Genomic DNA, 14,988 nt, shown 5'->3' on the forward strand with positions numbered 1-14,988 from the left:
TTATTTATTTATTTATTTATTTGTAATCTCTACACCCAACTTGGAGCTTGAACTCACGACCCCAAGATCAAGAGTTGCATTCCCCTCCAACTGAGCCAGCCAGGTGCCCTACCATTTCCTAATTTTTAAGTAGACTTTCTTGTGGTATAATTTACATACAATAAAAGTCCATATTTTAAGGGGATATATTTACATATTTAAGTGGAAATGGATGAATTCTGAATTCATCTATGTAACCGATGCCCCATTTAAGAAATAGAAGATCTGGGGTGCCTGGGTGGCTCAGTTGGTTGAGCGGCTGCCTTCGGCTCAGGTCATGATCCCAGAGTCCTGGGATCGAGCCCCGCATCAGGCCCCCTGCTCTGCGGGAAGCCTGCTTCTCCCTCTCCCACTCGCCCTGCTTGTATTCCTTCTCTTGCTGTCTCTCTCTCTCTGTCAATTAAATAAATAAACAAAATCTTAAAAAAAAAAAAAAGAAAGAAATAGAAGATCTCCCCAGAAGGTTTCCTCCTGCTCATTTGCACTCAGTCAACACCCCACCATCATACTTTAGTCAACCACCGATCTGATTTATGAATATAGTTTGTTCTGACTCTTCTAGAATTCTATCATATAAACAGAATCATGTAGTTGTCCTTCTTTTGTGCCCAGTTTCTTTGTCCAGAATAATGTCTGGAAGATTCATCCATATTGTCACATGAATCAGCATTTTGGGTTTTTTTATAGCTGAATAATATTCCATTGTATGAATATACCACAATTTCTTTATCCACATTAATTTCATACATATAAGCTAAACTGTCACATTGTGAAACTGTATATATTCGATAGAAGATATGATATTCAAAAATTTGGGGGGTGCCTGGCTGACTCAATCGGTGGAGCATGTGACTCTTGATCTCAGGGTTGTAAGTTCCAGCCCCAAGTTGGGTGTAGAGATTACCTAAAAAAAATAAAATCTTAAAAAAAAAATTTGGTCCCCTTTAACTGGCTTCTCTCACTCCAGCCTCTAGTGTATTCTTACTGCCATGACCAGCTTCTGTTAAACTTTATCCTAGTCCACTGCTGGAAGTAATCCTTTTGCTTCCTAGTTTTACTTGAGATGGTACATCACTTTCTGGTTTGTATTATGGTTACTTAGGTACCTAATTTCAACTCATAGACTCTAGACTGCTTGAGGTCAGGAACCAACTGAGATTTATCTCTGCTTGTGGGCAGAATTTAGCCAACAGCTGGCTTGTGGCTCGGCAAAGGGCCGCTGAGTAGATAAGTAAAGGAGCGAATTCCTCTCTTCAAATTTAGCCTCCATGGTTTCTGTTGTATAGCTGCTTATTCAAAATCTTCCACAACTAGCTCCAACCTGGCTGTCCAGCTGCATTCTCATGCTTTTTTCCTACACAACTCCTCTTTCCCGGTTAAACTAGGCTATTTGCTGGCTTCCGTGCCTTTATCTATGCTGTTTTTCCTGTTTGGTAGAAAACGCACGTACACTCACACACACACACACTCACACACACACACACACACACACACACTCCTATCTTTATTCTCCCCTGCCTCCTGAACAAGAGTTAGAATCCCAAGATTTTTGTTGTTGGGGAGCCCTCCCCCACCCACACACCTCTGCCAGTAGACCGTACAAGTAAGCAGTTGCAAATTGTGCCCAGTAGGGGGAGGTGTGCCCATAGTCTCCCGTTAGGTCCAGGGCTTTCTCTGTAGCCTTGGAGATTTTAAAGTAGCCATGCATTTACAGAAACCTCCCACAGATCAAGAAATAAACAAACAGTCCAGCTCTCTCTCTTTTTTTTTTTTTTAAAGATTTTATTTATTTGAGAGAGAGAGAATGAGAGACAGAGAGCATGAGAGGGAAGAGGGGGGGAAGCAGACCCCCCGCCGAGCAGGGAGCCCAATGTGGGACTCGATCCCGGGACTCCAGGATCATGACCTGAGCCGAAGGCAGTCGCTTAACCAACTGAGCCACCCAGGCGCCCCGGCTCTCTCTTTCTGCAAATCACTCACAAGCTATGAGTAACCCCCACTAACCAAAGCATAGGAACTTGGGCCCTAATAACAAAAGACAAAACCACTTGACCATTTTTAATCTCTTGGATTTAAAACACAACCAGTTCATTTTTAAATGTTACATCTGAAGGACCTCACTCCACTTGCACCCCTATTTTTAAAAAGTAGTAAAGTGTACTCAAGATTAAGTGTCGAGTCTGTGTTGTTGAATCAGAAACCAGTAATGCATGGGTGAAGGTCCTGCCTTTCCTAAGTTAAAGTTTCATTAGTACAAATGAGAAAAGTAAATCCTGTCCTGCCCACTTTTTTCCCATCTCCACCCACTTCTTCCCTCCATTTAGATTTTTTAAAAAATGTTTTGTCACTGTTGACCAAATGGCAGTTATTTTTTAAGTACTTGACTTCAGATACCACAGGATTCGGCTTGACTCAAGTGTTAATCATTGATTTGCACTGATCACAAACCAGAAGTGAACAGTCATGAAATACACAAACCATGACACATCACAGGGAGCAAAAGACAGCCTCGCCCATTCTCCCACTGGGGCAGATGGATCTCCTAGAGAATTAACATAGTTCAGTGTTTCATAAGCTCATAAATTAATGAAGCCAGAGAGATCATTGTATTTCATAGATGAGAAAAGTAAGATCACAGTGACTTATTCAAGAGACCGCAGCCAGCTGGCGAAAAATAGAGACTAGAATCCAACCCTTTGGACCTGTTTTCTGTAGGATGCTACTCATCCATAAACACCATTTATTGCTCCTTTGCATTGTCAGCAAGAGATGATATCTTAAAAGGCTCTTTTTTTGTGTCCAGGTCCTTTAAAGATAGGCTAAGAAGGCAATGCAAACACCAGGTTGGCTTGAATAACGCCTAAGGAGTTGGCCAGGCTTTGGGTTTCTTAAGGCTGTCACATTGGCACCTTTTAAAAAGTGCTTGTGTGGGGATCGTGAAGGAAGAAAGCAAAGCCCATCCATGGTGGCTATTGCATATGTCAGAGCCCATTCTATTCATTTCTCCCGTAATTACTTAGCAAGTCAGGGAAGATCCAGGACGTGTTATTATATTAGGAAGTTATTTGTCCTTTGAATCTAAAGATGATGCCTACAGCTCACATGACATCAGAGGTAGGATTTAAATGCTAAAACTGTGTTAAAATGATGGTGCTTAATAATCATGGCACTTGAAGCTTATAACACCTTTCAGGGTGGATCTCAAAGCACTTGGCAAATATTCATTACATTTCAACAAAGTATTATGCCAAAGGAGCATCATGTAATTTCCTTTTCACAAGTCAGAGAAAAGAAAGGTAATTGCCTTTTAAAATCTATCTGTTTTGGTTTTAGCCCTAACATTTTTATTTTTAATTATGCCTAATTTTGCAAATTACCTACAGGCCTCTCAGGAATACGTTCATGTAAGTTCTAATTCAATAAAGTGATTGGCTTCATTTGGATCAGAACTTGAAAGTCCTGTGCTCATTCAAAGGAAACACTAACTTTTCTGGTTTTGTAATACAAAATTCATACCAGAAACCCTCATAAAGCATCATCTGAAATTCCAGGGGTAGAATGTGTGAAGAAATATAGCAACTTAGGAAAAAAAATTATAGAAACTAAGATTCTTCCCTGAATGATCTTTATAAAAAATTAATCCAGGAATTCAGGTTTAAGGATGAAGTGGGAGGATGGGTAGGAGGGAATTAGGAAGGGAGAAGACGCAGACAAAACTGTTTAAATATTTATGATTTTTATTTGAAATCAGAGAAAGTTTCCCTACTTTCAAAACTTGAAGTGTCATGATAACTAAATACTTCAGATATTTTCTGTTGTATCTGATGGGTTCTGACTTCAAAGGAACTTCAAGGGCAAGGTCTCAGCCAACACAGGGCTTTCATTGCAGTCCCCCCAAACATTCAGCCTCATCAGAGATGGCTCAGCACAGTCCTCAATGGAGCATGACACCCTAGGGACAATGTCTCCACTCTAAAATGGCCAGTGAGATACAAATGGAACTTGTTGGACAGAGTCCCTGGAAAAGTTTCTTAAAGAGGGCTGACTCAGCTAGGAAGGGTGCTTTTTTGCTGTTTCTCCCATCCTTCCTTCTTCCTGTCTGGAATGGGAATGTGACAGCTGGAGTTTCAGCAGCTATTTTGTATATTTTTGTAGACATAGAGAAAGGAGGCCACACTCTGAGGGTGACAGAAGAAAGAAAAAAGGAACCTACACATCTCTTGATGATGATGATGTCACACACCCGAACTGCCTGCCTTGGGATTTCTTTTACATAATAGAAAGTCTTTTAGTTAAGGTTTTCATTATTTATTCATTAATACAGCCAGCTCAATGACCCTTAGAGTTTAAAAAATTTATTTCCTCTCTTTCTTTTTTAAGCAAACTCTACACCCAACAATGGGGCTTGAACTCACAACCCTGAGAACAAGAGTCACATGCTCTTCACAGGGCAACCAGCCAGGTGCCCTGAATTTTATTTTCACTTTAAAATTCCTTTGCTTCTTGAAGAAGTGTGGTCAGTACTACTTTCTCTGACTTTATAGACTAGGTCCACTAAGGCATCCAAGTCCCATAACTCCAGAGGACACCATATGCATTGTGGCCTAGTGGACACCTCTCACATAGACTACAGTGTGTATAGGGTCCACTGGACCCTACGGTCCTAGCTTCCCCAGCTTTCATAGAATTTTTTGCTTCCCTCTTGACCTTCTTGGGGTTACATCCTCAGGGAGATAAGTGAAAAGGTGATTTTAGATTCAAATATTGACCAATCATTAATGCAATCAGTGGCTTTATAATTTTATGCGGGACTAATTTAAGCCATATTTCTCAAACTTGAAAGCCATGTATGACTTTGGCAGGTAAATGAATATAATGAACCATCTATCATCCTTTTCACAGCAGAAACGGAAAGCAAGGAGGAAGGGAAGGAGGGAAGGAAGGAAAGAAGGAAGGAAGGAAGGAAGGAAGGAAGGAAGGAAGGAAGGAAGGAAGGAAAGAAGGAAATTACCATGCTGAATGGAAAAGAAAGCATACTATTGATCATAAAACAAGAAAAGCTACAGGAAAACTATTTTCCAACAGAAAAAAGGATAGTGATACTCATAATTAGTAACATTATTGTGACCCAGCTCACTGTCAGTCACTGCTCCACACCCTTTACATACATTAACTCATTTGATCCTGTGAAATAGTCATCATCATCATCATCACCATGCTTACTTTACAGATGAAGAGACTGAGGCACAGAGAGCTGAAGTGAGTTGCCCAAATCTCACAGGTGGTAAGTGGTGGAATCAGGATGTGAACCCCGTTCCATCTGACCACCAAACACATACAGTTAAGTACCATACCATACTTCCCACAAGAGTTTAAAACTGTTGGTACCGCATCACCATAAACACTGATACTAGACAGCAGGCTCCTCCAGGGAAGGGGTAATCTTATGTTTTGCTCACTGCTCTATGCCCAGTGCCGACAACACCATGTGGCCCTCAAGTAATTAGTGAAGGAAGGAAGGAAGGAAGGACTGAATAAGTGTGGAGAACTTGACAGACCCCTGGGGGGGGCCGTATATGATTATGATTTAAGAATCGCTCCTTGGGGTTGCTAAAAGCAGACCATCCCAAGAAGAAACCCATTCCTGATAAAGCCGCATGGGATGCACCACCTTCAGATACTAACAAGTCATTAGCATCCAACCATCTGTAGGAAATTGTAATGATACCTTCTGGGGAAGGCTCATAGAGTGTAAAGTACCTTCATTTACACCTTTTTGTTTAATCCTAACACCTGTAGGATTTATTTCCACTTAGGTGACAAAGCTGAGGCTTGAGGTGAGAGCCAGAATCCAGTCTCCTGTCCTCTCACTCACACCCCTCCCCCCCCCCCCCCCCCGGACCACAGGCATTTATCCTGGTGTGTCTTGTCTTCTGTGAGGTCAGATGTCCCTTGACCACTCACATTCCACTGCCCCACTCCCTTCATGACCATGGGCCTGCATTTACTGCTATCCTTGGCCCATGGTATGGTCCTTAATCTTGGTGTTTGGGGTATCCATTGTTGAGTGACAAACTACTCCAAAATACAACAGCTTAAATAAAAATCTACTACTATCTCTCATGAGTTTGACTGGGCTCAGCCAAGTGGTTCTTGCTCAAAATCTCCAGCTTGATATCACAGCAGCTGAGGCTGCAGTCACCTGAAGACTCGACTGGGCCGGCCACCGAGTAAGGTCCTGTCATGACTCACATCCATCTCAATGATGGCCTGGCTGGGGCTGTTGACCTGTGCGAGCCTCTCTCTGTGACTTGAGCTTCTCACAGCCTGGTGGCTCTGGTTTCCAGAGGAGCATTCCAGGAGTGCGTGTTTCAGAGGGTAGGAAGCTGAAGTTGCCAGACCAGGGAAGGGCTTTGCTCAGAACTGTGGCGACATTATTTCCACTGTGTCCTATTGATGAAAGCAACCATGGGGCTCACCCAGATTCCAGGGTGTGGAGAAATAAAGTGCCCCTCCTCCTGGGGAGGGGGAAGGTCACATTGCTGAAAAGCATGTGGAATGGGAGATGTTGTTGCAGCCATTTTTGGAAAATATGATCCACCGCACTCAGCTTTGTCATTAACTTGCAATGAAGCCATCCAGCTGCAGATGAATTTCCATTTCCACACTGTTATTCTGTGTTTAATTGGGCACAGAGTAATATTCAATTTATTTTTTTAACTGTTGCCAAGGTTACATTTGGTGCCTTAGCTGTTAGGAGTTCATACCCTTTTATGCCTCCTAAGGCTATTCTAATTCAAACACATATTTAGGCTCAATGATAAGAGTCCTCATGGGGTCCAGGGCATGGGGGAAGTTACCGCTGTTTGATTTATGTGTTGCAATAGTCCTGTGTACGCCTGTGTTCCCAGCCTCTCAAGGAGGACCAGGCAAGAACATGTCAATTAGATGAGTTCAAATCCACCACAGTAATAACAATATAACACTCTTTTATTAAGGTCACCATCAACTAGTCTTTCAAATCTTATTTTCCGATATTTGCCACCAGCACCCATGTTCCAATCAAACTGCACTTGTCACCTTTATGCTTCTCAGCCTTGTCTGTTCTGCTTCCCTATTCCTGTTTACCCCCAACCCCAGCTCAGAGGCCACTCCCATATTGCCATATACCAAAACATGACTTCTTTCGTGGCAAATTCAAGCACTACTTCTTTTAGCTTGGCTTTCCTGATTTCCCTGCCAAATGTGTAACCCTGCTCTTCCTTCAACCTCCCTGACTCTTGCCTTGTCTCCTTGGAGTCACAGCCCTGTTCAGGCTTGTCTAATTCCCTCCCCTTACCTTTGCATCCATTCCCTGCACAACTCCGCACAACACCGCCCACATCACAGGTGTTCCTGCGTTGACACATGTTGAATCGGACTGAACCTCCAGGAATGTCATTCTCATTAGACTGTCATTGTCTCTAATGGCCTCAGCCTCTAAAAGGGCCCACCTGCCTTCAGGGAAATGTGTTCAGGCATATCCATTCCTTCATCCATTCATTAATCCAACAAATATTGACTGGGCATAGTTCCCCAAGCTAAAACAAAATAATGCTTTAACAGAACTCTGGATTTATAGTAAATCACCCCAGGTCCACAAGCAAAATTAGCTTACCAAAGAAAGCAGCATTGCATGTCAACGTTTGCCCCATATTCAGCTCCTTGAAGACCAAAAGAGATGTGTCTTGGAGCTAGACCAAGGCTTGGTCCACGAAGACCCGAATGTAGCTTCTGCAGGAGGACCCTGATTTCCATCATCTTGCCGGCCTGTCCTCAGCAGCCACACCTGGGACTGGCTCTCCAGTGTTGCCTCTTCTGATCGAGTTCACAGGTGTGGATACTTCCTTGCCAATCTTTCCTGATTCTGGTTTTGCTTCATCCATCCTGGGGCTGGGGGGGGCCTGTCCATGCTCTCCGTGCGGCTCCTTACCTGTTCCACTCCCCAGGTTAGCCTCGGCTTTCATACAGTTCTGTTTTTACACCAGGAGAAAGGACAGCAAAAGGACGTCCAGGCCCTTCCTGGAAGACAGTCAGAAACATCCATTTCAAGGTGGGACTGAGTCTTCAAATGCACAAAAGTGAGTTATTTAGCCACTCAGTGTCTCCCTTTTCTCAAGTGAAAATGTGGATCATAACCCCTATTTCAATGATATAATGCACCATGCCAGGTACATAATAAGCTTTCTTGTTATTAAATCATTGTTGCTTTGAGTCATGTTTCTCAGAAGCAGTCTCTAAGACAAGGAAGGATCTGATTTTAGGCAAAGTTTCGAGGAGGGCAGCTTCAGCCTCATCCTGCAGGGGAATCGGGAGTGTGGGCATCCATTGTCAAGGGCAGAGGGCTTCCTGAGGGGTGGGGGGGAGAATTCCCTGGCACTGCTGGTTCTCTTCATTGACAGGCAAATCTGTAGCCCAAGGGCCGTCCTCCAAGAAGAGCAGCAGGTGTGGGCCTTGAGAAACAAAGAGCACACTGGGCTGTGAGGAGCAAGCAGGGATATGGAGGGTCCTATGGGGAGTTGGGTGAGTCCTGCAGTGTGCGTCATAGATGTCTTCCGCAAGACATTCCTTGTCATTCTTATCTTTATTGGCCTTTTCATTCTACGGTCCCCATTCTCTGTCCTTCATTCTAGCACCTTCCACAACCTCCAGCCTGTTCATTCATTTATCAAATACTTACTGAGTCCTGCTATGTGCCAAGCACTGGGCGAGGACTTGGGAATATATCACTGAGCAAAACAGGCAGAAATCCATGATAATATCCAGTGGTAGCAAATTTTACCACTTTTTTTTTTTTTAAGATTTTATTTATTTATTTGAGAGAGAGCGAGCACAAGAGAAGGTAGGGTCAGAGGGAGAAGCAGATTCCCTGCCGAGCAGGGAGCCCGATGCAGGACTCAATCCCAGGACTCTGGGATCATGACCTGAGCTGAAGGCAGTCGCTTAACCAACTGAGCCACCCAGGCACCCAAATTTTACCACTTTTTAAAGTAGATCTGATTTTTAGAAATAGCCCAAAGTCAGAGAAGATGCAATTAACTTCATGATAGCAATTTTTACCTAAAGTAAGTTACAATTATAAATTAATAATACTGATTTTTCTCCTAAGTCTGTACCTAATCTTTCCCAGACAATAATTTTCACAGGACTTTTTAAAATTATACATTTTTATTACACAGGAACATAATCACACAGCCAAAAACTTAGAAAATAGAAAAAAGTAAATTAATCACACACCTATAATTCCACAGGCTTCATCAGACTACTGTGAGCATTTGGGGGGATTTGCTTCCTGTCTTTTCTTTGCCTACTTTTTTTTTAAGTAGACTTTGTCCCCAATGTGGGGCTCTAATTCATGACCCCGAGATCAAGAGTCCAATGTTCTCCCCACTGAGACAGCCAACCCTATTTTACCTTTTTATAAATTTGAAATCATTAATGTATATTCATATATTCCTTTTTCACTTCATGCTTTACCATAAGCACAGTCCCACAGTCTATATAAGCAAGATTTTAATGACCGTATAATGTGCCGTTCTTTACTTATTCATTCCCTGTTATTGGCTCTTTGGGTTGTTTGCATTGTTTTCATGCCTAAGTATTGAATCAATTAAGTTCCAAAAGAGGAGTTTCAACTGTGTGTGAAACAAGTTCTCGGATTTCTGGGGAAGGCTTCTGAAGGTTCACTCTGATTTGAATGAAGGAGGTCTATCATGTTGGTTTAAAAAAAGTCATCTCAGCCTGCAGTGTCATATTTCACATGCTTGAGGAGCTCTTAATAAATTTACAGGAGGCCCCCAGAAGAGGAATTCTTGGAATTTGATTTTTATCTCCATCCAACTGCCTGCCCCAGAATCTCTTCAGTCCCCCTGAACGTGCTGCGTTGCCCCTAGAGGACAGGGCTGGGGAGAGACATCCTGCAGCTTGCCAGGGCTCTTCCTGCCAAGGCCTCGGCTGACCCCGGAAGGGCCCCAGGTCCGCCTGTCACTGGGTTTTCGGAAGGCTCTTCAAGGCCACAGACATCTGTTAGACACAGCCCAAGACAAAGACAGCTGGGAAAACCCACAAGGAAGGAAATCCCACCGTGAAAGGAGCTGCCTCCGAGGTCCTCCGAGCGCCAGAGCTAACCATTGTTCAGTTACAAAGGGCTCGAGTCGAAAGCTGCTGCTGATTCCGGGGTCAGTCTCTTGGCCCGTGGCGGAGTTCTCCTGGGGAGGGACACAGAAGCGCCTTGTCCCCAGGAGTGGCTGCCAGTGGCGGACGGAGCAGCTGAGGGACTGTTGCCAAGAGCCGGGGCTCTGTCTAGAGAGGGCCTGGCCCCTGAGGAGACCACACGACAGGCGTGGACAATAGGCCGTTAGCTCTCTGTGGCTTCTCCCTCCCAGCGTTGGCATTTACCCCACGTCCCACACTCTCCGGTCCAGAGCTCCCGGCAAACTGTAGTAAATCGTGGGGAAGGCTTCCCAGCCGCCACCTGCACACCCTCCCCGGGCTGGACCGATAAGTACAAAGTCTGGCTTCTCCCACCCACCCCCTCCCCTCCCACCGCACCGTAAGGCCTGGAGAAAGGAGAACAAGTTTTAAAAGTATATGCACTGTTCCAAACTGGGAGGGCACAGTCATGGCTGGATGCCATGTCACTGCCTCTGGCAGATATCTGACATCAATATGCAGGGCATATTCCTCTGGAAGAAGAGGACAAGCACGTGGGAGAGAGAAATGGGCGTCGTGGGGGCGTTAGAGAGAAAAACCATCTCCAAACTGCTGTCTACAGCCTTCTCGCAACAGTTTCTGCAGCTCATCAGAAACCGTCATGTGACAGGGGGTCCAGGCCCTGAAGGGGGCCCCTGGGGCAAAGGATCAGGCTCAGGTGCTGGCACAGATGGGGGTCCAGTGAGCGCTGGCCAGGATTAGAACTGGGAATGACCTCACGCTGGATGGGCTCAGCCTGATGCTTTTTATTTTTACTCAGGGCTGGGGGAAGAGAAGGTTCTAAAACAAAAACAAAACAAAACAAACAAAACAGCTCCTAAGAAGAGGCAAGCAAAACTGAGTTAAGACAAAACACACACACACAAACTTTCACTCTACCACCACAGGTAGAATTCTAGGCCTAACATATCTTAACAGTGCCTCGGTTAAAGACAAACCTGGAGGACACTGTACTAAGAGCCTAATTGGCAGGCCAAGACCCTGAGGTGAAAGTCTTCCCCGAGGCCATGGCTGTAGGCCAGTGTGCACCGTGAGGGGTGAGGGGCAGAGCTGGCCATCTAGAATGCGGTAAACTGCAGAAACGTAAAGGACGTTTAGCATGGGATGGCCTTGGCAAGTGTCCTGATATATAGGCCTGGGATACGGAAAGCATGCTCTGGTGAAGCTTCATCTGTCAGTAAAATAATGGCACATTTCCATACTGGTTGGCAAAAGCCTGCTGCTCTAAACCCTCCTAGTGTTACTCCTCCTCCCCGCCCCCAACCACCCCACAGCTGAAGATCAAGAGCGGGCCTCTCCAGGGCCCGCCCTGGCACCTGCCAGCCTATAGAGAGGCACGGGCCAGTTCACAGCAATCGCCGCATACAAACCCCACCCATGTGTGTCCCTCCAGCCACAGAGGCCTGACACAATAGCCCTTGGGACGTGCCCAATGCCAAGATGCCGGAGGCGTTCTCCCAAGACACCCTCAAGAAATGCAGCCCCACAGGGTACCATCCAGATATTTTTGTGTATCACCTATGTTTTTTTGTTTTTTTTTTTTAAGATTTTATTTATTTACTTGACAGAGAGAGACACAGTGAGAGAGGGAACACAAGCAGGGGGAGTGGGAGAGGGAGAAGCAGGCTTCCCACTGAGCAGGGAGCCCGATGCGGGACTCGATCCCAGGACCCTGAGATCATGACCTGAGCCGAAGGCAGACGCTTAACCATCTGAGCCACCCAGGCGCCCTGAGTTGGGGTTTTTCGATCAAAGAAAGTATGGGAGAAAAATGTTTCCATACAGATGGGCCAGGCTTGATGCTTACATGCTTCTCATGTAATCCCCATGGGCTCTGACACTGGGTTACTGATCCCCCCCTTTTTTTTTTTAATTTATTTATTCATGAAAGTCAGAGACTGATCCCCTTTATGGACAAGGAAACTGAGGCTTAGGAAAATTAAGTAATTTACTCAGGGGTCTAGAGGCTAGAAGGTGGCAAACATAAATTTGGAAGCCTGGTCTATGTATCTGAAAAGCCCCATCTGAACCACTGTCCACCTAATACTGTCTCCTTTGTCACTGGTATATGGTTTACCCATGCTGTTCCTGTATCACGAGGTTACATAGCTATTAAGTTTGAAAGAGGGAAAAAAAAGCTTGTGAGAAGTGTGATGTTAAAAAGAGCAGAAGCTTTGAGAAGAAGTCAACAGTCACCCTCCAGAGAGAAGGTGGTCTCCCCAAGCGTCAGGGAGGCTCCTTTTCCAGATGTGATCTGGCCACACCCCATTCACCTGCTCGAGAAGAGGTGCCATCCCCACTGGCCAGACAGACCCTGTCTCCTCCAAACTGCTTGTCTGGAGTCAACCATCACTTTCTTCTTATAGCCCATTACTGATCTGTACTTAGGTCTTTTCCTCTGCTAGACACTAACCTCATTCAAATCAGGATCCTTGAATAATCTTTCTTTTTTTCCTGTACTCCATCCATGTTGTGCACAACATTCATATCAGCTGAATGAATGAATGAGTGTGGGAGATGAGACTCTCTCTCTCTCTCTCTCTCTCTCTCTCTCTCTCATCCTATGCAGGTTGCATGCAACACAACACAGCAGATGCCAAAAGAAGCAGCTGGACGAAGGAGTGCGTGAGCGGGGGGAGGCAGAACTGGTTCCCGACCTGCAGGGACTCACATTAGAAGGCGGTGCCTGTCGGGATGTCACCCAGAAAGCAACGCACATAGAAATATGAGACGTGATGACGCCAGAGGAAAGCGCTGGCCAAATTTTATTCGGAAGCCTAACCTGGAAAGAGTATCTTTCCGCTCTTATTCTGCCTTTTCTGCAAAGCAGGACACCCTGTAGGCCCCACGGGACCCCCTACATGGGAAGCGAGAAGTCCTCCTAGGTCCGCGCCAAGATCACCAAGTGACTGTGATCAGTAAGCCCTAAATGGGCCTCTACCACACCACATCAGACTTTCTTGAAAGTCCTGCATTTCTGTCATTATTTGCGACATAATCAGACAGACTGCCACCTGAAGTACTTACTTCGGGCAGGAAGTTCTTAGCATGTGTCTTTAAAGACAGAACTCTAAGGGGGATGCCCCCGGCACATGCACTGCCAACTCATCTCAACTCTTAGTGGTGTCTTGTTTTCCAGGTTTTGCATCATCATCCTTGTGTACATTTGTTTTCATCTTCTATTTGATAGGAACTTGTTACTTTACTTTTTTTTAACATATAATGTATTATTTGTTTCAGGGGTACAGGTCTGTGATTCATCAGTCTTATACTTTTTTTAAGATTTTATTTATATATTAGAGAGAGAGTGTGTGCAAGCGGGTGAGAGCGGGGGAGGGGGAGCAGAGGGGAAGGGAGGGAGACGGAGAGAGCACCTCAAGCAGACTCCGTGCTGAGCGAGGAGGCCCATGCAGGGCTGGATCTCAGGACTCTGAGATCATGACCTGAGCTGAAACCAAGAGTGGGACGATTAACGACTGAGCCACCCAGGTGCCCCGGAACTTGTTACCCTTTAAAAAGAACCGAATTCAAATCAAATGATCATTCTTTTTTTCTCAAATTTTTTATTTAAATTCTAGTTAACCTATAATGTCACATTGGTTTCAGAAGTAGAATTTAGTGATTCATCACTTACACACAACACCCAGGGCTCATCCCAACAGGTGCCCTCCTCAATCCCCATCACCCATTTAGTCCATCCCCTGCCCACCTCCCTCCATCAACCCTCAGTTTGTTCTCTATCATTAAGAGTCTTATGGTTTGGGGCACCTGAGTGGCTCAGTTGGTTAAGCCTCCATGTCTTGGCTTCAGCTCAGTTCATGATCTCAGGGTGGTGGGATCAAGCCCCGTGTCAGGCTCTATGCTCAGTGGGGAGTCTGCTGGAGATTCTCTTCCTTTCCCTCTGCCCCTCTCCCTCTCTCTAAAATAAATTAATAAATCTTAAAAAGAGTCTCATGGTTTGCTTCCCTCCCTCAAATGATCACTCTTAATATGCCAGCATCTATTATTTCATTAAGTGAGTCCCTCTGAACACAGTCCTCACCTATGGATATTTAAAAAATAAAGTTTACCAAATCACTTACAATATTTAAGTCAAATGGATGTTAGTTGACATGTGCCAAAATACAGAACCCAGAACAGAAACTCTTACCTTGCTAAGAGCTCTTACCTCTTACCTTGAAACTAGTTTGCTGCAAGATAGGAGGACAGATCTGTTTTATTTCACAAAAGCATTGCTTAATGCAGACTTTACCTAATTTGAGGATCAGATGATGGTTATTGCAACACTAGTTTCTTTATTTCTACCTTCATACCTTTTTTTAAAAAGAGATTTACTTATTTATTTATTCATTCATTCATTCATTCATTCATTCATTCATTCATTTGAAGAGAGAGAGAGTGCCCGTGAGCAGAGCACAGAGGGGGAGGGGAAGGGGGAGAGAATCTTGAGCAGACCCTGTGCTAAGCAGAGCCCAATGCAGGGTTTGATTTCACAACCCTAAGATCATGACCTGAGCCAAAACCAAGAGTTGGACGCTTAACCGACTGAGCCACCCATGTGCCCATCATACCTTTTTTTTTAAACATTTTTTTTAAATTAAATAAGCTTTATGCCCAATGTGGGGCTTGACCTCATGACCCCGAGATCAAGAGTCACATGCTCTACTGACAGAGCCAGCCAGGCGCCCCTCTACCTTC

The sequence above is a fragment of the Mirounga leonina genome, unplaced genomic scaffold (genome assembly GCF_011800145.1).
Source record: "Mirounga leonina isolate KUSES-001 unplaced genomic scaffold, KU_Mleo_1.0 Mir_95, whole genome shotgun sequence".
NCBI classification, from domain to species: Eukaryota; Metazoa; Chordata; class Mammalia; order Carnivora; family Phocidae; genus Mirounga; species Mirounga leonina.